This window comes from Podarcis muralis, chromosome 14 (assembly GCF_964188315.1).
Source record: "Podarcis muralis chromosome 14, rPodMur119.hap1.1, whole genome shotgun sequence".
Lineage (NCBI taxonomy): Eukaryota > Metazoa > Chordata > Lepidosauria > Squamata > Lacertidae > Podarcis > Podarcis muralis.
This window is the reverse complement of record NC_135668.1, coordinates 50,192,937-50,214,816: the sequence shown is the minus strand read 5'-3', so window position 1 is coordinate 50,214,816 and position 21,880 is coordinate 50,192,937. Positions and strand designations below refer to the sequence as shown.

General features: G+C 43.7%; 2 protein-coding genes across 7 annotated transcripts in view; one reads left to right on the top strand and one right to left on the bottom strand.

The window, feature by feature from the left end:
- GPR146 (G protein-coupled receptor 146) overlaps window positions 1-11,513 on the bottom strand; it is a 57,558-nt gene extending 46,045 nt beyond the window's left edge. The window contains exons 1-2 of one of the 2 annotated variants that reach the window (XM_028707152.2): window positions 11,182-11,513; window positions 10,764-11,088 (exon numbers count right to left, since the gene is read on the bottom strand). The gene's annotated coding sequence lies outside the window, so the exon portion shown is untranslated. Of the gene's footprint in view, window positions 1-10,763 lie in introns of both variants that reach the window. The other variant, XM_028707151.2, reaches the window with a different exon arrangement.
- Window positions 1-21,880, top strand: part of CHLSN (cholesin) — a 146,837-nt gene that overhangs the window by 93,473 nt on the left and 31,484 nt on the right. The window lies entirely within an intron of this gene.

Here is a 21,880-nt window from a genome sequence, read left to right as displayed (position 1 = left end):
GTCCAGAAAGCCGCAATACCTTGAGGAGGCGGCACCGTCGGCGGCCAAGCACATTTTCGCACCGGAAGCGTGGGCATGCGCGTCGGCAACCGTGGACCTGGACGCCGTACGTCGCGCGCTGCGGGAAGACCCCTTCGCACAGGCCAAGATGGAGGAGGTGCACAGGGGCACAGCGAAGGCCGACGAGTTCCAGATACGCGATGGGCTGCTCCTCCACAAGGGAGCACTCTACGTGCCGGGAGACGACCTCCGCGCAAGGGTACTGCAGCAGCTACACGACGCTCCCACCGCCGGGCACTTTGGCAAAGAAAAGACGGTCGAACTAGTAGCCAGAGACTTTTGGTGGCCCAAGATGCGGGGGGAAGTAGCGGATTACGTCTCGAGATGTGACACCTGCCAAAGGGCCAAGTCAGTTCACAAACCGCCGGCGGGACTGCTGGAACCGCTGCAGACACCGTCTGAACCGTGGGAGAGGGTGGCCCTGGACTTCGTCACGGATCTGCCCAGCTCGAGGGGAAAGACAGCAGTGCTAGTGGTGGTGGACATGTTTACTAAAATGGCACACTTCATTCCGTGTGCGAAGGTAGCCACGGCAGAGCAGACTGCCAAACTGTTCATAGACCACGTGTTCAAAGTCCACGGTCTGCCACGGTCTATTCTCTCCGACCGGGGGCGACAGTTCATCTCGAACTTCTGGCAGAAGCTGATGGGCATTCTGAACGTCAAAGTCAATTTGGCGTCGGCGAGACACCCACAGACCAACGGGCAAGCGGAGAGGGTCAACGCCATCATGCAGCAGTACCTGAGATGCTACGCCAATCAGCAGCCCACGACATGGGTGGACTACCTGCCACTCGCCGAGTTCGCTTACAACAATACGAAGCACGTGTCGACGGGGGTGACGCCGTTCTTCGCCAACAACGGGAGGCATCCCAGAACCTTCCCGAGTTTAGAGAGAGTGGGGGAGGGGGAGCCACAGGCAGCGGAAGCCTTAGCGTCGGAGTTGCAGGAAGTCCACGAACAACTCAGGAGGCAGTTAGAACTAGCAAAGCACGCATACAAAGTGCAGGCCGACAGACACAGAAGAGTTGGGGAAGACATACAGGTGGGAGACTGGGTCTGGTTAGCAGCGCAAGCAGTGCCGACCAGATCGTTAGCGAAGAAGAAGCTAGGACATAAGCAGCTAGGACCTTACCAAGTCCAGGCACAGGTCAATCCAGTGGCCTTCCGGTTGGCTCTTCCGGAGGGTTCCAGAATGCATCCGGTGTTCCATAGATCGGTGCTCACGCCCTACAAAGCACCTCATAGATTTCAGGAGCCAGACACAGCACCAGACCCGCTCAGAGAAGGGCCCAGAAAGGGGGGGTCGCCAAGGAGGGGGCACATCAACGAGGTCACAGAGATTTTAGACTCGAGATGGGGGGAAGAGGGAGTAGAATATCTCCTAGCCAGAGAGGGTACCCCGGCCAGTGCCAACAGCTGGGTACCGGACTATGCTTTGGAGGAGCCTCTGCTCAAAGAGGAGTTTCATGCCCTCTTCCCACACAGGCCCATGCCAGCCGAGTATTTCGACGACTGGCTCTTCACACCCACTCTTTCAGCCAGCACATTCCAGGGGTTCGCCTCGGACGAGGAACAGGCCCCAGTCACGAGCTCCCAGGTGGGTTCGCCACCGGGGTCTGCCTCAGACCACTCTTATTGGTGGGACGATCGACAAGAGGAGCAGTGGCGCAGGAAGTGGCTGAGGGGTCCTTGGCTGGGACCACCCGAAGAGGGGGAGGGGGGCGAGACGGACATGGACGTGTTGGGGGAAGACGTGGGGTTCGAGCACGGAGACAGAGAGATGGAAGCAGAGGAGAGCGACGTCGACGAGTACATGGGGGACGAACTGTATCCTGCACGCACCCCCGCTACGACGGAGCACCCAGTACCCACACCGGAAGGAGGGGGGAAGGGGGGCTTCGAGGGGGGGATGGATGTCAGGGGTTCAGGAGCAGAGGGACAGGAAAGGGAGGAATTAGAGACCGAGGGAGAGGAATCCGAGGGAGAGGTCAGCGATGATAGCCGTCCGAGGTCTCTAAGTCTCTCCAGCGAATCAGAGGATTCACAGAAAGGGGCTCCCGTGGTCAGAGCTAGGGGGTTGCCAGAGGGAACACCTCAGGAAGGAGGGGCCAGAGGGGACTCAGAGAGCAGCAGCTGGAAATCGGGACCAGCTTCCCCACCGGAGAGCAGTAGGGGGGAGGAGCCCCAGGCATCGGCAGCAGGCAGCTTTCCGTCAGCGGAATGACATGAGTCAGGGTTAGCCACGCCTGCATCAGAGAGCGAGGAAACGGTCAAAAGGAAGGTCAGGGGCAGCGCGCGCGCGCCAAGTTCAAATGTACAAGAGGGTGGCGCAATGAGCAGCCCGGAGAGGGAGCCGGGTCCCAAAGCCCGCCGAAGAGAGGGGGAGGAGTCCGAGGGGTCCGCATCCGAGGCGTCCAGGAAGGAAGGCACCCCGGGGGGTAGTAGGACCCAGAGGCGGAAGGAGAAACGAAGAAGGTGGAGTAAGGCTAGAGTCTTAAACTGGTGTACAGGGGGCGGAGACTCAGACGAGGCTTCGCTGGTCTAGGGTCTAGACGTAGAGACGCACGCTAGGGCTCGAAAATGGGAACTAAACTTCAATAAAGACTTTTGTACAGTTCTGCTGGCTAGCGTTGGTCTTCTGTGAGCTGGGACCTGGAGGCAGTCTCTGACATGTATTCACAAATTTAGAAGGGAAACACTAAGCATTGTGTTTCCAAACTAATCAAAAGCAAAAGCTTCCTTTCCTCTTTCTTATCTTGTGAGTATTAAGAGCAAAAGGCAGGGAGTTGATGAAGGTTTTGATTTATAGGCACATTATAACATACAGGATATTAACTAGTATCTCACACCACAAAAAAATACCTTATTTGCATCCAGCAAGGTTAGGCCCCCTTATGATCTTTTGGCTGGTGGCACTTCTGTTTCCTGATTTTGTTTTGTCTTTTTGAACAGGAAGTCTGTACAATTGAAGAATGCTAAAAACAATCTGATCTGAGACATAATAGCTCCTTCAGCCCAAGTAAATTATGTAAAGAAGGATTCCCAGGGTTGGTTGTGGTGTGGGCACTTAGCACATTGTTTTAAAGTCTTATGTTTTGCATGTGGTTGCATATAAATAAACAGTTTATTTTTAATTATTGCTGTGATCATTTTTAATGGAAAGGTGGGGTATAAATATGTTAACTAGTGAATAAATGTACATGAAACATGTAACCAGAGTACAAGAGTCACATGTTTGCAGATGTTTTAGATGCTGCTGCCTGTGACATATATGGACCTTGTTGGAAGAAGCATCCCCTCCTATCTGAGAATGAAGGTAGAATCCCTTTGTTAATATGGTACCTATCATCTGCAGCTTGTGGAACTTACATTAAAAATTAAAATGCTTGACCAACTGGGCAATGCAAATGTTTTTTTTACTACTATTATTTAATTGATTACAAGTTGCAGATCCAGTTTCTAGGTTGATTTTAGCCTCATCACTTACTTTTTAGAGTGTGTTCATGGAACACAACATTGAGCCTACCACAGCAAACCAATGATAATACCAAAGCTGCTTTTCACATTTTCACATAATAGCATTGAATGAAATAGTCAAGAGCCTCAGATTTGACCAAGGGTTATTCATGCACTTATTCCTGTAAACAGATCAGTGCTTGATGCAAGTTATGTGCAGAGCTATGTGTATTTAAAATCTTAAATCTGCCAGGGTAGTGGCATTTTCTTGCGTTAAGAAAAATGGAATGTTATTACTTATATATATTGTGTATAATTTATATAATGACCTAGTTTGCACATAATACTAAGACAAACATTGGCTTTGTACAAACCATGGCATAGCTCTTCCCCCTGCTGCACTACCCAGGGCTAAGCCATGGATTGGCTTATGGATTGGTTTGCAGGTGGTTGCTCGCGAGTAAACAGCCAGGACTTCGGCCTGTCTTTTACAGGTTTTATTTAGTGCAAACTATGTACAGTGCAGAAACCCAAAGTTCATGTCTGTCTCAGTCACTTGCAGATTCCAGGAGTGGCCCCTTCCGGTTTCTCCCCCAACGTAAGAACTTAGACACCCCAAATCTCCGCCTCCCCTCCTTCCGTTTTATCCCTCTGCGAAAACTGGGCGACGGAAGCGGCATGCTTGTTTCCTGACCAACCTGGCTAAGCGAAGCGCTTGGGCTCACAGTAGCATCTTTGAGCCTTTCCTTCACCTTTCCCCTCCTTTCCCCCTCTGCTTCACTGGAGGCGTGGCTCTCTCCACTGCCTGACGAAGAGCTACTTCTGAGCAACTTCGGAGGCTCCCTGTATTCTTGTGCCCCCTCCCCCCTTTCAATGGCAGTTCCCTGACAGCTTAGCTTAGCATGTCCGAACCCAGGCACATGGCTTGTCAGATAAACTTTTACAGCTCATATCTGGAGGAGCCAAACCATGGGTTTTATGGTGCATTGCCAGCCTGAGGACTAGAAAATTAACTGGAGACTAGAAAATTTCCTTTTGAGATTACATCAGGCATTGGCCATGCACTTTCAGGCTACTCTTGGTTGCTGCAAATGTGAATCAGGACTACGTATTTGAGGATTATAAATTCATTGCCTGCCTAGAGTTGTAAAATCTTGCAAAAACAACCTGGTCATGAGCCAGGATAGTAATGGATGTATGGTAAACAGGACATAAAACTCTACAGAAGCTTGGTGAGGGACCTTATCCAAACTAAAAAAATACCATTCTTCCCATATTTCATAGATTGGGAGATGCTGCCTTCTCTGACGGAGCCAACATGTAGACAGAGGGAGAGATTTAATTCAGGTTTAAGTCTCAGGCTTGATGTGCACAGATGTAGGTTGCTCAATTCTTCTCAGAGGAAAGTTTGCTGAATGTGTCTTTGTCAGCTTAATTCCTGCTTAGACACATTGGGCAAGCAACTTTACTCACTCTCTATTATTCTCCCCTCACCAGTGCTCTTTTTCTACAAAAAAAATGTTTAGGAGTACTCTTATTTTCCTACTCATATTGAAATACTGCCCCTTAATGAGGCCAAACTTAGATTCACAAAATGTTTAGGGGTGTGCATACCCCTGCATATCCCCAAGAAAAAAAACACTGCCTCGCACCTCCTAGTGAGTTGTTTTTTTCATTTGTGGCCTTTTCTTACTTGGATAATTCTTTTCCATAGTTACAATTCATCTCTTTTTCAATGAAGTTTGCAGATTCTCATCTGCTCCATATGTTTGCCTTATTAAAGGTAAAAGTACCCCTGCCCATACGGGCCAGTCTTGACAGACTCTAGGGTTGTGCGCTCATCTCACTCTAGAGACCGGGAGCCAGCGCTGTCCGCAGACACTTCCGGGTCACGTCGCCAGCGTGACGAAGCTACTCTGGTGAGCCAGAGCCGCACACAGAAACGCCGTTTACCTTCCCGCTAGTAAGCGGTCCCTATTTATCTACTTGCACCCGGGGGTGCTTTCGAACTGCTAGGTTGGCAGGCGCTGGGACCGAGCAGCGGGAGCACACCCCGCCGCGGGGATTCTAACGGCCGACCATGCGATCGGCAAGTCCTAGGCACTGAGGTTTTACACACAGTGCCGCCCGCGTCCCATGTTTGCCTTATTAGAAAATATTTAAAGGAGAAAACACTACATTTTGACAACAAACGTAATTATTTAGTGTGTCACTGAAATATATCTGAAGTGAACAAATAGGATAAATGCGGCCAGTGTAGCCTCAACATATAATTTCCTGTGGTTCCAGAAATGAAAACTAAACTGGCCTGATTCTTTTTATATGCACATGCATATGTGGTCAAGTGTGTAGGTGTAGGAAGGGAGATGTGAAAAGCAGAGCTTCTGCACTGGCATTGAATCTGAACTGTTAAGCAGCTAAGTCACAGCTGCTTAACATATGCCCCCTGGTTGAACTCATTTTATCGCCTGACACTTGATATCAGACTTCTCTCAATGCAAGAAAAGGTTGTTGGAATGGAATACTTTTCATTGCTAGCAATTGTTGGATGACATATAATTGTGCAGCTTCAATAATATGGAAAGCTGAGGAAGAAAGTGTGTTTGCATGTGAGTGTGCACAAAGCCACTCAACAAGCTAGCTTAAGGCACCATGTTTTGTGTTCTTGGAGTTAGTGGTTTTCTGTGTGTTGCTTCTTTATATGCTTGGCCAGTGAGAACTCAATTTGTGCAGAGGTTATGCTACCTTTTGCATTTTGTACAGCCTTTTAGGGTCACTGGTGTGATTTGTGAAGACTGGAGCTTGATTACCAATGCAATCTGTTATGTAGGCTAAATCTTTTCATTGCTTTATTAAGAAGATCCCCTAACTCCAACAGATAAGAGTTATATTTCAGGATTTTAGCTTGTTGTGCTGCTCCGGGGCCACTACTAAAGCTGGTAAAGTGGTACCTCGGGTTACAGAGGCTTCAGGTTACAGACTCCGCTAACCCTGAAATAGTACCTTGGGTTAGGAACTTTGCTTCAGGATGAGAACAGAAATCGTGCGGCGGCAGTGGGAGGCCCCATTAGCTAAAGTGGTACCTCAGGTTAAGAACAGTTTCAGGTTAAGAAAGGACCTCCAGAACGAATTAAGTTCTTAACCCGATGTGCTACTGTAGTTCCTACCTGACCATACCAGCTCACTACTGGCAGAAAGAGAGAGGGTGCATACAGGTTAGCAACTTCACATTGTAACAGGTTGGCATGTGTGTATGGTACTAGTTGTATGATCAGAAAATGGAATATAGTAGTGTTGCTTATCAATGAAACTTTGTTCCAAACTTGAATGTGTCGATCATTATTTCTGTATGGTGCCTAAGAACTATGATGAATGAGCCACTTGCCAGTAATGTCATAATGGGTTGATTTTTTTCTGGTTTGCAGCCGAATCTAAACATGTTTTCTCGCAAATAAATTCCAAGGATTTCAATGTGGAAAACGCTTGAGGCTGTAGGTTTGGATAAATTTATAGCCAAAAAGATGGTCTGACAGAGAGTTTTTTGTTTGTTTGTTCAAAGTATCTGTACTATTTTGGGATTGATATGAGTGAATGCATAGTATCAAGGGATCTGTGGAAATTGTGCTCAACTGAAGGATATTGAATGGCTTACTATCTTCAGACTTATTCTTAAATTAGTCTGGTTGTTCAAATAGAGGATTCATAAGCCTTGTGGTTGACCCTAGAGTGAATTTCATTCTCAGATAAAGCAAAATGTGGATTAGCTAATGTAATTTGACAGTGACTGGAAAATATTCCACTGTTCTTGTGGTGAAGGCAAGAGGCGTATCACCTGAACCTTGAGAGTCTGGTGCCAATGCATACCCCAAGAGGGACTTTGTGCAGCCAGAAAACATTGAGTTTCTGGCAGTATGTCAAGATGGATGACTAGACAAAATAAGTTTAGCCTTCAGCGACAGGCAAAAGGCAAACAAAAAGCTAATAGAAGAAAGGTACATGCAAAGTTTTGCCATTGTACACTTGTTGCATTCATTTTTCATTATACTAGACTTTCATTTTACCAGCTACCTTTTGAATCACCATTTAAAAAATGTTTTGTTTTGTTCTTATTAGCCAAACTACCATATTTATGAACATTTCTTTTGAACCAGATATAATATGCTTGAGGCTGGTGCAGATCGCAGGAGAAATAATAAGTGGACCCATCAGAGGGTTGCCAAAGTGGCCAGGGTAGGGAGGGTGGGAGCAATACAGCTGTTTTTCTTTTTACTTCTGGTCAGTTGCTTTTTCAAGTAAAAGCAGCATCATTTTCACAATGCCCAGGCTTAAAATGTGTATCAAATGTATATGCCATGTTGTTGAGCTCAGTCCAAGCTCAGCACAGCTCAGCATTTAACATACCCCTGCCTGTGAGCCTGTAAAGTACATGTGTCTGTTTATTCCATAGCTCTCTTTCCACTGCCTCCAAATAAGATTTTTAAGCTGAGGCAGATAGGGTGGGTGGTGGCAGAGCAACTTGGCAAGTTCTCAGTGGCAGCTGGGGAGTCGGGATTGTTCTTACACCTGCTTCCCTATGCAGCTTTTTCACCCCACCCTAGAATGCAGACATGGGCTCAGTCCACTGTATTTGGCAGGAGCAAATGGAAAGCTTTTACTACTAGCTCTATTCTCTCTTGCATCCAAGAGACTCCACCTTCTGACCTTCCCCTGGCTCCATAATTTTTGAAATCAAAAGTTGGTACCCTTTCCACCATTCTTAACTACAGATAAGAATTATGTTGATACGGTGTGTACTGGGTTAAGACTCATCAAGGTTCTCTCAGTTAGATAGAAGTCCTGTGGGTATCGTGGTCAGCTTTAACTGTGGTTATATTTGGCACCAGATTAATAGCAGCTTTTTTGCTCATAAAGTATTCCTGAATTGTTTGTTCCTTCTCCCACCCCCACTGAAACATAAAAATTGTTGTTTGCTGAAACAGAATATGCTGATATTCTGGTCCATCTAACTCACTGTTGGTTGCACTGACTGACAACAGCTCTTTGAGATTTCTGACAAGTTCCAGCCCTACCTGGAGATGATGGGACCTGGGGAACCTGAATACAAAGCATGGACTCTGTCATTATGGCCTGTCTGTCCCCTCAAAATAAAACATCAACTATGGAATCTCAAAGGTTCTACTATCCATGGTGGTTTGCTGTTGAATCCCCTTACTATAGATTCTGCCCATCCACTACTTTTTGCCTTTGTTGTGGGCGATGGGAGGAGCAGATGGCATCTGTAAGTGGCCCATACTTGGCCAAGGAGTTGTCAATTTCTGATCTGTTACAAGTCAGTTTCTCTATAGACCATGTATGACATGGAGTTTAATATACAGGACAATTTGCAGTATCCATATGGTGTAGTCAGTTTCACGAGTCTTGCCATATTTTCTTAGACTCAATCAGATATTTGTTTTTAATCAAGTCAGTTTACTTATTAGTACTAAAACATTACAAGTTAATCCCTTATCAACGTGAAAAAACCTGAGGTGAAGTAAACATTCAGAGGATGAAGGGGAAATTTACTGTGTCCCTGCAGACAACCAGTTTTACAGTTTTCGAAGTAATGAATCGTTCTGGATTTTGTATATCTGATCATAAAGAAATTGGGAGAAAAGTTGATGTAAAAGCCTGATTTTACTCATTTTTCATACCATTTCCTTTAAAAACAATGCTCTTTCTTTTACATTAGCTTTTGGGTGTTTTCCTCTCTCTATTTTTGCCATGGATTTGTGTAGTTCTGTTTTCTAGTCTGTTCACATATGGGAAGTTCTTTTAATGGTGGGAGCCGTACAGACACCAGAATTCCAGGTCCAAATTAGAGGTCTTTATATGAAATTCATTTATAAATCATCAATGCTTAAAAACAATATTTTCCCCCACTTACATTCTCTCTGACTGTTCTGTTTTCTGGGATGATAAATCACACTCTCTATTTTTATGTTCTTGATACGTCTTTTCAATAGTGTGAGATTCTAGAGTTGTCATCATTCTGGCCTTAGTTCCCTCCCTGGGGTGGCTAGAACTTAAATCTCTTGCATGGATGACACCATGTAGTGCTCAGCCTATCATTTCACAGACTGCAGCTGCTGAGGTGTATTTTAAACTACTGATAACATCATGTAGGGCAATAATGTCTTTCTAGCATATCTTTAGCCAAAAGAACAAGGACCTTAGCTTTTAAAATGAATGGCAGTTAGGCTGTTTAAAATAATAAATGAGGCAAAGTAGAACCTTCAGGAATGTGTAACAGTGGAAAGGGGGGGTCTTAGCTAATGACCCTTACTATGGAAATAGGAGTGTTGGAAGCATGTCCCTATTTTCATATGGGAATTGTTGGAGGATATGCACTTGCTTTCTTTGTTTTCAGCCTAAGATACTATTGACTTGTATCAAGTGTTTTCTCTTCTCTCTGCAACCATTATGGGGAGCAAGATAAAGTTTTCATGATTTCAAGTTTCTCATCATATTAAAATCATGAGTGTTGGCAGAGAACTTGCTGCCCTAGTCTCCTGTACATTCCTTAGCAACAGTTTCTCTCTCTCTCTCTCTCTCTCTCTCTCTCTCACACACACACACACACACACACACACACACACACTCTCTCTCACACACTTTTTAACTTCTCCACATGAAAATAAAATTACTCGGTTGCATTCTGTCATAATTGTTTAGGGAACAACAGATACTTTAATATTTCTAGTTTTAAGAAGCATGCAGACTGCTTACATGCTCCATGTAGCTCTCTATAAAACCGATCAAGTGGATACATACTTCATTTGAAAATCATTACAGAAACCTTCAGAAATGCAGCTTTCTTTCTTTCAGTCTATGGGCTCCCCGATGTTTCACAATGAAAACAACAAATCAGGTTCCCAAACGCATGGAACACAAAGTCCTTTGGGGAGCGGGTAGAGTTACGTAATGGCCGGACTCTGGTCAATAAATCAGATTACACAAAAACACAATGACAAGAATAAAAAAGGAAATTCCACAGTCTTTGTGCGTATTTGGCCATTCTTTGTGGTGATTGGTGTCCTGGCAGAATTTTAAAAATGTCTCATTTCAGATTGCTAAAATACGTTGCATTCAAATACCCTCTAAAGAGTTAACACATTGAAAACATTTTTAAGTCACCAAGGAGATAAGTGTCTTTTTAATTTCAGATTTTCAACTAAAAGGCTAAAAACTGCTCGGAGACTTACCTGAGATTGATCCTGAACTCTTAACTGAACATGAATTCTCAGGTTTTTCTGCTTTAGTATGGAATCACCCCCCTTGAAGGCTGTCTCTTCAGCAGCTTCAGAATTCGCCACAACAGCAGCTGACATGCTATCCAGACAGAGAGCTTTCTTCTGAACAAAATTCCATGTTTTACTTCCTCTTTCATTTCTTCACAAGTTTTTCTGTTACAGGCTTCATCCTCTCTGCCCCCCACCCCCACCCCAAGTCGTAAGATCAGGCACTTGTCCGGAGGTGTCCTTCTCAGCAGGTTTCACGTTCAAAACAATCCTTTCATTGCTGCCCACGCTGTAAAAGAGAATGGAGGGGGTGAGTTGGAAGGAAGCTTAAAGCGGCTGTCCACTCGCCAGGCCCCTGGACCAAAAATAATTTTTAAAAAACCTTTAGAGTCCTGCAAGGAGTAGCATATAGTTTTTCAAAGTTTAACTTCTGAAGAATGGGGGGAAAGTGGAAAGCAAACTGAGTGCTGGAGATTTGGTTCTCCCCCCACTTGGGCCCCTTGCCGACTGTTTTTATTGATTTCAATCACTGGAGGCTAGCTTAGCTCTCTGAAGAAACACTGTGTAATGTGTTCTTTCCTGGCTTTCATTAAAGAAACTCAATGCAGCTCCGTCACGCTGCCGAGCTCACTTGGCAACCTGCCTACACTCTGTGGTACTTCTTCTCCTTTCATTGGCGGAGACTGCGTTCTTGTTTCCTTCTCCAGCGAAGGAGCTCAAAAACATCATATTCTCTCTGCCACTTCTTCTCTCCCCCCCCCCCCGCCCAATACTCCAGTCCTTCTGAGCCTTGGCTGGTTTACCCACAGCCTAAAAAAAGAAATGATTTTGCTGGAGCTAACATGGCTGCAGAACTTGCACCAGTTTAACAAAAACACACATATTCAGTGTTTTTTTGGTCTCTTTCACATTTGGAAGTTAGTGCCCAGATTTTTGAGCAGCGTCAGAAGAGCCTGGATGTAGCTGCATAAATTAGGGGGCTGGGTGGGGAGCAATTTTAAAAGCTTTCCCCCCTCTCTGTACTACAATTCTTTGGCATTTATCTAGCAATGCTGGGGAGCAACGAGCTGACTTAGAAGCAGCCAGTTGCCTATCTGGGCTGCGAGTGGGAGCACAGAGTGGCCTCTATACCAGGCTTAGAAATTCAGGATCAGCCAATGCATCTGGGAAGAAGAAAGCTGTACCTTTTCTTTTCCCTTATTCAGAAGCACTATGCTCCTGAAGTTGCTGGCGTGGGGTGAGAAGAGTGGGGAGGGGTTGGGGCTCTTAAGGACATGTAACATTGGTGTTTTAAAGATGAATGTCTGTTCACATTTTGTTCTGGCTGCTTAAGGAAACACAGGTGTAAAAACTTTGTCTGCAGCAAACACGGGCAATAATAGGTATGGTAAACTTGGGGCACGGGACGCGGGTGGCGCTGTGGATTAAACCACAGAGCCTAGGACTTGCCAATCAGAAGGTCGGCAGTTCGAATCCCCGTAACAGGGTGAGCTCCCGTTGTTCGGTCCCACCTCCTGCCACCCTAGCAGTTCGAAAGCACGTCAAAGTGCAAGTAGATAAATAGGTACCACTCCGGCAGGAAAGTAAACGGCGTTTCCGTGCACTGCTCTGGTTTGCCAGAAGCGGCTTAGTCATGCTGGCCACATGAACCGGAAGCTGTACGCCGGCTCCCTCGGCCAATAAAGCGAGATGAGCGCCACAACCCCAGAGTCGGCCACAAGTGGACCTAATGGTCAGGGGTCCCTTTACCTTTACATTTACTTTAAATGTGGGGCACAGGCCATGACAGAGTTTTGCATCTACAAAAGTTAAGGTGTTTGGAGTCCTCCCAGCACGGTGCTTTGCAGCATGCCCAGCCATCCTGTGAACAAAGTTTTGATAAAATTAAAGGGCGTGGAGAGAGGCATGAGATATAGGTCCCATGGCAAAAGACCCGGGCCCCAAGCCCACTAGGCCATTCCCTAAACAATATTCCTGAGAAAACACATTTGAAGTGTGTGCAGATGCTCCCACCCTGTATCATGATAAGGTCCAGCTTAGCAAACTAGGTGATGAGAAGCAATATGGGAGATGGGGCCTGGTCTGCCAAGCACTCCTGATGGGTAACATATTCCTGTTTCTGTCTAGTTTGCTTGGGGCTCTCCTGCATCCTATTGTAACAAATGGAGGTGGTTTTACAGTCACAGCTTGGAGAACTTGCATCCCTGTACAGATGTCATGTTTAGGGGTGAAACTGTTGCCTTCAAACACTCCTTCAGAGGAAGCTTTATATTTCTATCATTCCTTGGAAGGATACATATTGCAATTTCTTTAGCAATATTTTTTCGCTTTTCTGTACCTTTTATATGTTGTCAGTTCCCAATTTGGGTAGCTCCATACACCACTAGTTAGGCTTTATTTATTAATTAAAATTCTGGTGTTTATAATTTAGTATAATCTCTGCTTGGTATTTATGAGACTGATTGGTAACTCCTGGCTGTCCCTTCTTTTGTGTTGTTTAAGATCCAGCTGCCTCTGGTAATATGTTTTATTTGATTGATTATGTTTAATTGTATTTTTAACTTTTTGCTGGATGCCACTTTTTAATGAGAAGAAATGTGGCTTATATAAATAAATACACTCACAAATTACTCATACACAGACGCTTCTTGTTCTCCATACTGAAGCCATTCATTTCAAAAGAGGAGGTGATACTGACATTCTACCCATTTTCCAGACAACATTGGTTGAAAACAAGCAGATGTTTACATTGTGTCCTGAACAATTTTCTCATCTTTTTAATTTCCAGAAAAATAATGGTCATGTTAGTCTTTGGCACCGAAAACAATAAAGAATCCTATTCACCTAGGTGGGCATGAGAAAGTCACTTTCTCAATCTAAACACCTTCACGGGACCTTTGTGAGGATAAAACTATGCTCATTTACTGGTATGAAAGGACTGGGGACGGCGGGAAGAGACCTGTAAAATTTAATTGATTGCAATCATTATTGTTTTTTCTATGCATTTCATTTTCTTCTGACCTTTCTATGCGCAACCCCCTCCACCCTGAAACTCTGGACATATGTCTTTGTGTGTATGTATATATCTTAGAATAACATGTGCCATAATCAATTTGTTAGTCTTGAAGGTGCCATACTCTGCTGTTTTCCCTTATTTTTTTATATACACCAGCTATTGCGGATGATTATGTGTTGTTCAGAAAAATGTTTAGTTCAGTATGAAGTGGCATCAGGGCTAAATAGAATTTTAATTGAGTACATGCTGGATGCTTCAGTGTGCATCGTAGGAGTAACAAACGTGTGTGTGTGTGTGTGTGTGTGTGTGTGTGTGTGTGTGTAGATGTACCATTCTCCTTTTTCTTTCCAATGGTTGAAAGTTTTCCTAGCTCAGAAAGGTACAAAGGCTTTCATTTAAATTTAGCTTCCTGGAGAACGTGTTTGGGGGTTTACTGCTTGAGTTGCATATAAAGCAACCTTTCTAACTCTCTAGCTAATGTAATTTCTTTCCAGTGTTTTTCCTCCTGCCAAGCATTCTGTGAGATATTTTTGAGGAAGGCTATTTAAAGTATTTTGCAAAGGATGACACTTGAAATATTTTCCTTCATTAGTTTGAATATCTTATTCGTTGTTCCTTATTTGTTCATTTATATCTGGCCATTTGGACCTGGGGAGAAAACAGCAAAGACCTGATGAAGAGAGCACAGCAGAGATGATATTTTCTGAGAATCCTCCAGAAAAATAATATCTCAAAGGACCTGTTGATGGCATTTTACCATTGTACTGTTGAGAGTGTATTAACTTATGGTTTGGGAGCTGCATGGTCAGGGAAAAAACAATGTTGTCCAGGGTTGTAAAGACTGCAGAGAGAATAATTGTGTGTGCTCTCCCCACCTTGGATCAAATCTATGCTTCCAAGTGCCATAAGAAAGCTGCAAAGATAGTGCAGGATAGTGCGCACCCTGGAAATGATCTCTATCAGCTTCTGCCTTCTGGAATAAGGTACAGGGTTATAAAGACTAGGACTAGCCGCCTGAGAATAAAGATTAACATTTCGTATTGGACTGTGTCTAGGCCTACAAGGCTACTATTAACTCCACCCCCCCCCCCAAGAAAAAACATATTCCATACAATTTTTAAAAAATTGCCACACTCAAGAATAGTTATAAAATCAGTTTTAAAACCACAGTGATGAGTAATAAAATCAAGAACCAGCATATACCTAGGAACCCACAAATCATCCAAAGGCATTCTGAAGCAGAAAGTCTTCACTAAACATGGAAAAACTGGCAGTGAGCCAACCATCCTAATGAGCTCTCTTGTGAAGGAATCCCAGAGAACCCGGGATGCCACCCAGAAAACCTGCTCCTTGTAGACAGTAGGCTCATTTATGATTGCTTGAACCAAGGCGCAGTGTGTAGTGTTCTGGTTTATTATTCTAACCAATCAGCCACATTTTCCTCCAGGCTACTCCATTTCTTTCCCCTCCCACCTGGTTTTGCATCCCCGTCCGCCAATAGTCTGCTACCCCACTCTCAGTCCACATTGGAGATTTGGGGGTTAGTTCTCCCATAGGAATCCCCTCCAAGATTTTTTTGTACTTCTCTAAACCTTGCGGTTTCCTGCAAGTCTACAGATACCAGCAGCACGACCCCTGAATCCAGCAGCAATCAAGTTCAGCCCTCTGAACTTGCATATGTAAGGACAGGCACTAATCTCTGAACTTAAGAAATATGGAAAATGATTGTTTTTGAACCAGTTATGTTTAATTTCCCCAACAGTAGATTGATGGGGGGGAAAGGAACACGAAGAGAGCCATCCTTTAGGGGGAATGACCATTTTATTGGGAAAGTATTACTATTTGGAGCGCCAGTCTGTTTCTATCTTAGTGAAATATGAATTCTGAGATATGTTCATCATACTCAAGAGTAGATCATGGAAAGACCACTTAAATCAGTGGATCTGCTCTGAGTATGACTAACATTAAGTATCACCAGAAACTCTTTATGAAATAACAAAAGTGTAGTAAATATATGGAACATGATGACTTAACATGGTTATAATCAGTAACGTATCAGTGCACACACCCCAGGTCATCTCTAAAAATATTTGGGATTTTCAGGTATTTCGGTAAAAGACAAAACAGTTTTGAGGGGTTTTTGAGTATTTCTGAAGAGCACAAGTGGGTGGAATGTTGCCTCCTATTCCCCAGAAGTCCCACCCAAGGGGTGGTGGTAACAGATGGCGATGAGGGTTCTCTCTGAGGTGGTGAGCTCACCCCAACATTTGTATTCTCTTTCCCCCAAAGTACGGCTCTCTCCCCTTTGTTGGGCTTTGCTGTCAGGGGACAGTTTTATAGCTGCAAGGATGAAGAAGTGGAGATCCCATTTTGAATCAGCATAGCCCAAAGGAGCCTGGGCCTAACTTGAAATGGGGCTATTTGAGGGGTTTGTATTCTGAACTCCACATACACATGGTGTTTTGCACTGTCTCTAGTTTTAATTGTCTTGATTTGATTTGTATGGCGGTGGGGCAGTTCTTTGGCAGAGCCTCAGTTAGTTAATTATCAGTGAGCCTTTCATCATTAATATACCACCTTGAGATCTGCATAATTTGGCAAAACTGTTTGGACTTCTGTTCAGCTGTTCTGTATTTTAGCTGGAGTATTGCATTCCCATCCATTTATGGGACTCAGGGGAAGGAAGGGAATAGCTCAAATGTTTTCTTGTCTTGTCTTTAATAAGTGGATGGAGACTGCTTATGGACAAATATGAAAAAGGCTTACCAGGTGAACATCATCTTAGCACATTTTGATGAGCTAGCACCTGGTAATCTATATTCAGGCACTGTATAGAATGAACATCAGTATTCTTTGAACTAAGTGCAGGGCAATGAATCTTTCATTTATTTATTTTCTTTCACAATCTCATCAAATTGTCATTTGCCACAAAAAATTTCACAGTAGTCAATAGTATTTCCTTAAGGGTGTTTGCAGTGTATTCTTTCTTAGATATTTCGCAGTTTTCAGTTTCTTATTCATTCTGTGCTCCTCTTCTGAAGAATAGTTTTATTTTACTTATGTACTGTATGAGACTCAAGGTGGATAACAAATCCATATATGACAACAATACTGAAATAAATAACAGTCCCCATCAAAATATTAACATGGGGGGGAAAGCAAAGTAAGAAAACATCAAAAGATAAAGCATAAAAATAATCAGCCAAAGGCCTTTTTAAATAGCCATGCTTTTACTAGCCATTGAAAACAAAGCAGCGATGCAGTTTGTTGCTACCTTCCCTTTTTGAGGTATTTCAAGTAATAGAGCACATGCTTTGAATGTAGAAGGGCCCAGCTTCAGTGCCTGGAATCTCTAGTTTAAAAGTATCAGGTAACATATGATTGGAGAATACGTCTCTCTGCCATTCTAAGTAGACAACACTGAGGTATGCAGACAAATAAGCTGACCTAGCTTCATAAGTTTCTTTGCACCTTTTAGCAGTATGCTAATTCTGTTCCTCAAGCCTTACCTGTTCTGTATCCATAAAATCCAGCTTTCTAAATTCACTGTTTTCTCAACTTAGACTCCTTAAAGGCCTGCTATGGTTAGGGCCCTTCATTGTAACTGGTGAATCCCAAGCAGTTTGCAAACTGACACAGTACTTGGCATAGCAGTTAAAAAATCCTTGCATATGTGACTCAGAGTTGCTATTTGGTGTGTGTGTTTTGCATGTTTGTAGTTGCTGTGAGTCTACGGGGTTATTACCTAGTCAAAGTCTAATTTGGAATGGTGGTGCAAAGTGTGTGGCTAATTCGCAAAGGCAGATCATAGAAATAATGCAGCACAATCTGTTCTATTATTCTCTGAAGAGGCTGTATTCCAAAATAAGGCGTAAGCAATATTTAAAGGACTGGCCCTAGGCCTTAGAGACAAGCATATCCCACTGTTTTGATGCTTCTAATAGTCCTTTCCAATAGCTACCCATATTGTCTATCTATTCTCAGAAGTATGCTTCCTCCCCTCACACTTATGCTCTCCTAGTGTGCGCTCCATAATGACTTTCTTGCCACTTCTTCATAGGCATACTTCTCAGTTTGAAAGCCCACGTAGGCCCTTTGCGAGCTTTCACAGCAGTTAAGATTGTTCTTCTTGCTCAGGTAAACTGCAGGCACCTTCCCTGGAAAATTCCACATCAAGTTCCTCTTATAATTAGTTACTGATTGATGCAGCCTTAAGAGGATGTTTTATGTGAGCCCAATAAAAGTGGGAGAAAGTATTGCCGTAGCATAACCTAAAAGGTAGGGACGCGGGTGGCGCTGTGGCTTAAACCACAGAGCCTAGGACTTGCTGATCAGAAAGTCGGTGGTTCAAATCCCCGCGATGGGGTGAGCTCCCGTTGCTCGGTCCCTGCTCCTGCCAACCTAGCAGTTCGAAAGCACGTCAAAGTGCAAGTAGATAAACGGCGTTTCCATGGGCTTCTCTGGTTCGCCAGAAACGGCTTAGTCATGCTGGCCACATTACCCGGAAGCTGTACGCCGGCTCCCTTGGCCAATAAAGGGTTACATACGCTTCAGGTTACATACGCTTCAGGTTACAGACTCTGCTAACCCAGAAATATTACCTTAGGTCAAGAACTTTGCTTCAGGAGGAGAACAGAAATTGTGCTCCAGAGGCACAGCAACAGCAGGAGGCCCCATTAACTAAAGTGGTGCTTCAGGTTAAGAACAATTTCAGGTTAAGAACGGACCTCCAGAAAGAATTAAGTACTTAACCCAAGGTACCACTGTACTGTTCAGGAAATCCACAATTTGCATCTTGCCTCAGCCAAGAACTCTCTTGAGTAGCCGCTTTCTCTCAATCTCTACTTCCTCCATCTAGGATGATAATACCTACTTTGCAGAGTTATTGTAAGAATTACTGAGCTAATGCTTATGCCATTATTTATTATGGCCTCTAGCAAGCCACCCTTTTCCAAATCTAACAGCTTCATTTGTGCAGTAGTGCTAGATGTCTGATAGGAAGGAATTAGTACTTCTTGCTCCAATAATCCAAAAGTTGCCACTTGCTGAGTTTTAAACTCACCCATATTTTTTTTGCCCTCTCCCTTGTTGTTGTTTTGGGGTTTTTTTAAGCTTTACGCTTCTCTGTGGCCTGTGTGTGGACACCTGTGCGGAGCCTTGTCTTGGAACTTTCTGGAGCTAATCCAATGTTTTGGCATTGACTGCCAAAACTCTGGTCATTCTTTTCTACCTTTGTATATTTATTTTATTGTTATTCTATCTTACATTTTTTTATTTGCTTTATTTGGTTACAGTATAACTGCTGCTATGTGTACCTGTAAAAAAAGCCCATCTTTTCTGAACCACTGTTGCAGATACTCTCCCAGGGTTTTGGATAAATGCATCTCAGAAAAAAAGGCTGGCTCAGCCCTGAATTCAGCTACAATCTTCACTTTTGTGGAAAGAGACCCCCTTGTCGTCACTCTCTACCAAAGCCTTAAATTGTGGGGAAACAGTCCACCAGGCCAACCTAGAACTGGATATTACTGAATTAAATACAATAATAATATGCCACAATATGCAGAAAAGTGGATGAGGGTATCATTAAGAGCAGAAGGCACAGAGCAGTTAGTGGTGCTTGAAAAGTTATAAAAATATTTCACATTCTCTTAAATACTTGCGCTAGGAGGCTTGAATCTGAAAGTTTTGTAGGTCTTGCTTTAATGCAGTTGAAATACTGACTGTTCTCTTTGAGGTTACCTGGATGAAGGAATCCTTTACTCACGTGGGTAAACCCCATGACAAGGGAGAACAGCACATAGCTTGTATAGATATAGGGATGTGGTTACCGTATCTTCCAAATGGAGGTGTTTACAAGGGTCGGTGTTTTCTGCTGGGGTTTTGCTACAGAACAACAGTTGCTTGTATAGTTTTGGTTGTTTCCCAACTGGGGGAGGGGGGAAACAGAGGAGGACTGCAAATAAAGAAATTTTTGATAATGTGAGGAATGTGTAGGAGGGTGAGAAGTGATATGCATATACTGTAGTGGAGAGAAGGAAGGCCTATGTTATCAGATACATTCTCATGAAGGAATTAGTCTCATTTTAATTCAAACACTTTGCAGCTGAGGCAAATACAAACAATTAGATTGTTCCACAAAGAAGACTTAAGTCAAGTGTGTCTAGCTGTTAAAATAATCTTTAAGAAACAGTTTGGCAATAAGCAAACTTCTTGCTGTTCCCTCCCCACACCCACTTGGTTCTCGTTTCGTTAAATAGCATTCCTTAAACAATGGCTTATTGTATGAACATTCTGCATCCTGTGATACAATTATTTCCTTACTTTTATTTGAGATCTTGATTCCCCCCCCCCCCATCTTCAGTTGTTAAATATTCTGCCAACAATTGCAGCCCCTGCTTTTGATGCTTACAATCAACCCTAATGTCAGGTAAGCCAGTGGTGAAACTCCTGTGGACTTTGATCTCAATGTGGCTTTGACCTCAGATGTTTTATCATCTCCCTGTGCAACATGTGACGGGTGAATCTTTGTGTCACGCTTTTGACCTCTGTTCAGTTATTTATTTAAAAATGTCTCTTTCCCCCATATCTTTGAAAGTTGCGCTGTAACAAACTGAGGAGGTGGGACACGGGTGAAGGCAGAGTGAACATTTAGCACTAGGAAGCTGGGTTAACATCCAGCCAGGCTCAGGAACAAGGTATCTGACATCTAATCAATTCTAAAAGGAATGGGCATTGTCTTGTTTTTCCTGCTTGTACTCAAGATTTACAGCGAGGGTTCCTACAGTAGCTACAGGTAGGGTGTGTGTACGGCATTAGTCATAACCTCCAATCATGAGGCTGAAGTGTGTTTTTTTATGTGTACCCTTAGAAATGGAATGTGGGAAATTGAGTTATTTAGAAAAGGTGTCCTCTGCCTTTTTTGCAGTTGCGGTGCTCAGGGCAGCTTGCAACTTTCAAAAATATCCACAAGAAACAAACAAATAAAAAATCAATACAGCCATAAAAGCTTTAAAAAACACACAAAGCAGCAGATCAAAACCCTTTTTTAAAAAATGGTGCTAGTCTATTAAAAACACGCAACCTGACATGTCAGTACAAACATTTTGACCAAATAAGAGATGATTAAGAGTAGGGGCCAACTGAACTTCCTGGAGAAGGGGATGCTGCTGTTTGGGCACAGCCACAAAGAAGGACCTCTTGCCATCCTAGCCATTCAGTCCTCCACCACTATCAGAAAGCAAAGAAGAGCCTCCCCTGTAGATCCTAATTTCTGACTTGACAAGTGGGGTGCTGCAGGGTTCTGTCCTGTGTCCATTGTTGTTCAACGTCTTTATAAACTACTTGGATGAAGGAACTGGGGGGATGATCATCAAATTTGCAGATGACACCAAACTCAGAGGGGTAGCTAATGCTGCAGAAGACAGAATCAGAATTCAAAATAACATTAACAGATTGGAGAGCTGGGCCTGAACTAACAAAATGAATTTCAGTAGGGACAAATGTAAGGTTCTATACTTAGGCAGGAATAATCAGCTGCACAAAAATAAAACTGGGTACACCCAGTTTGTCAGTAGTACATGTGAAAAGGATCTAGGGGTCTTGGTGGACCACAAGCTTAATGTGAGACAACAGTGTGATGCAACAGCAAAAAAGGAAATGTTATTCTAAGTGACATCAACAGTAGTGTCCAGATCAAAGGAAGTCATAGTACCCCTCTATTCTGCCTTGGTCAGACCATACCTGGAATACTGTATCCATTCTTGGCACCACAGTTTAAGAAGAATGTTGACAAGCTGGAACATGTGCAGAGGAGGGCAACCAAGCTGATCAAGGGTCTGGAAACTAAGTCTTATGAGGAAAGGTTGAAGGTGCTGGGTGTGTTTATCCTGGAAAAGAGGAAACTGAGAGGAGATATGATAGCCACCTTCAAATATCTAAAGGGCTGTCATATGGAAGATGAAGCAAGCTTGTTTTCTCTTGGTCTGTAGGCTAGGATTCAAACCAATGGCTTCAAGTTACAAGAAAGGTGATTCTGACAGAGCATCAGGATAAACTAGTAGGAGCT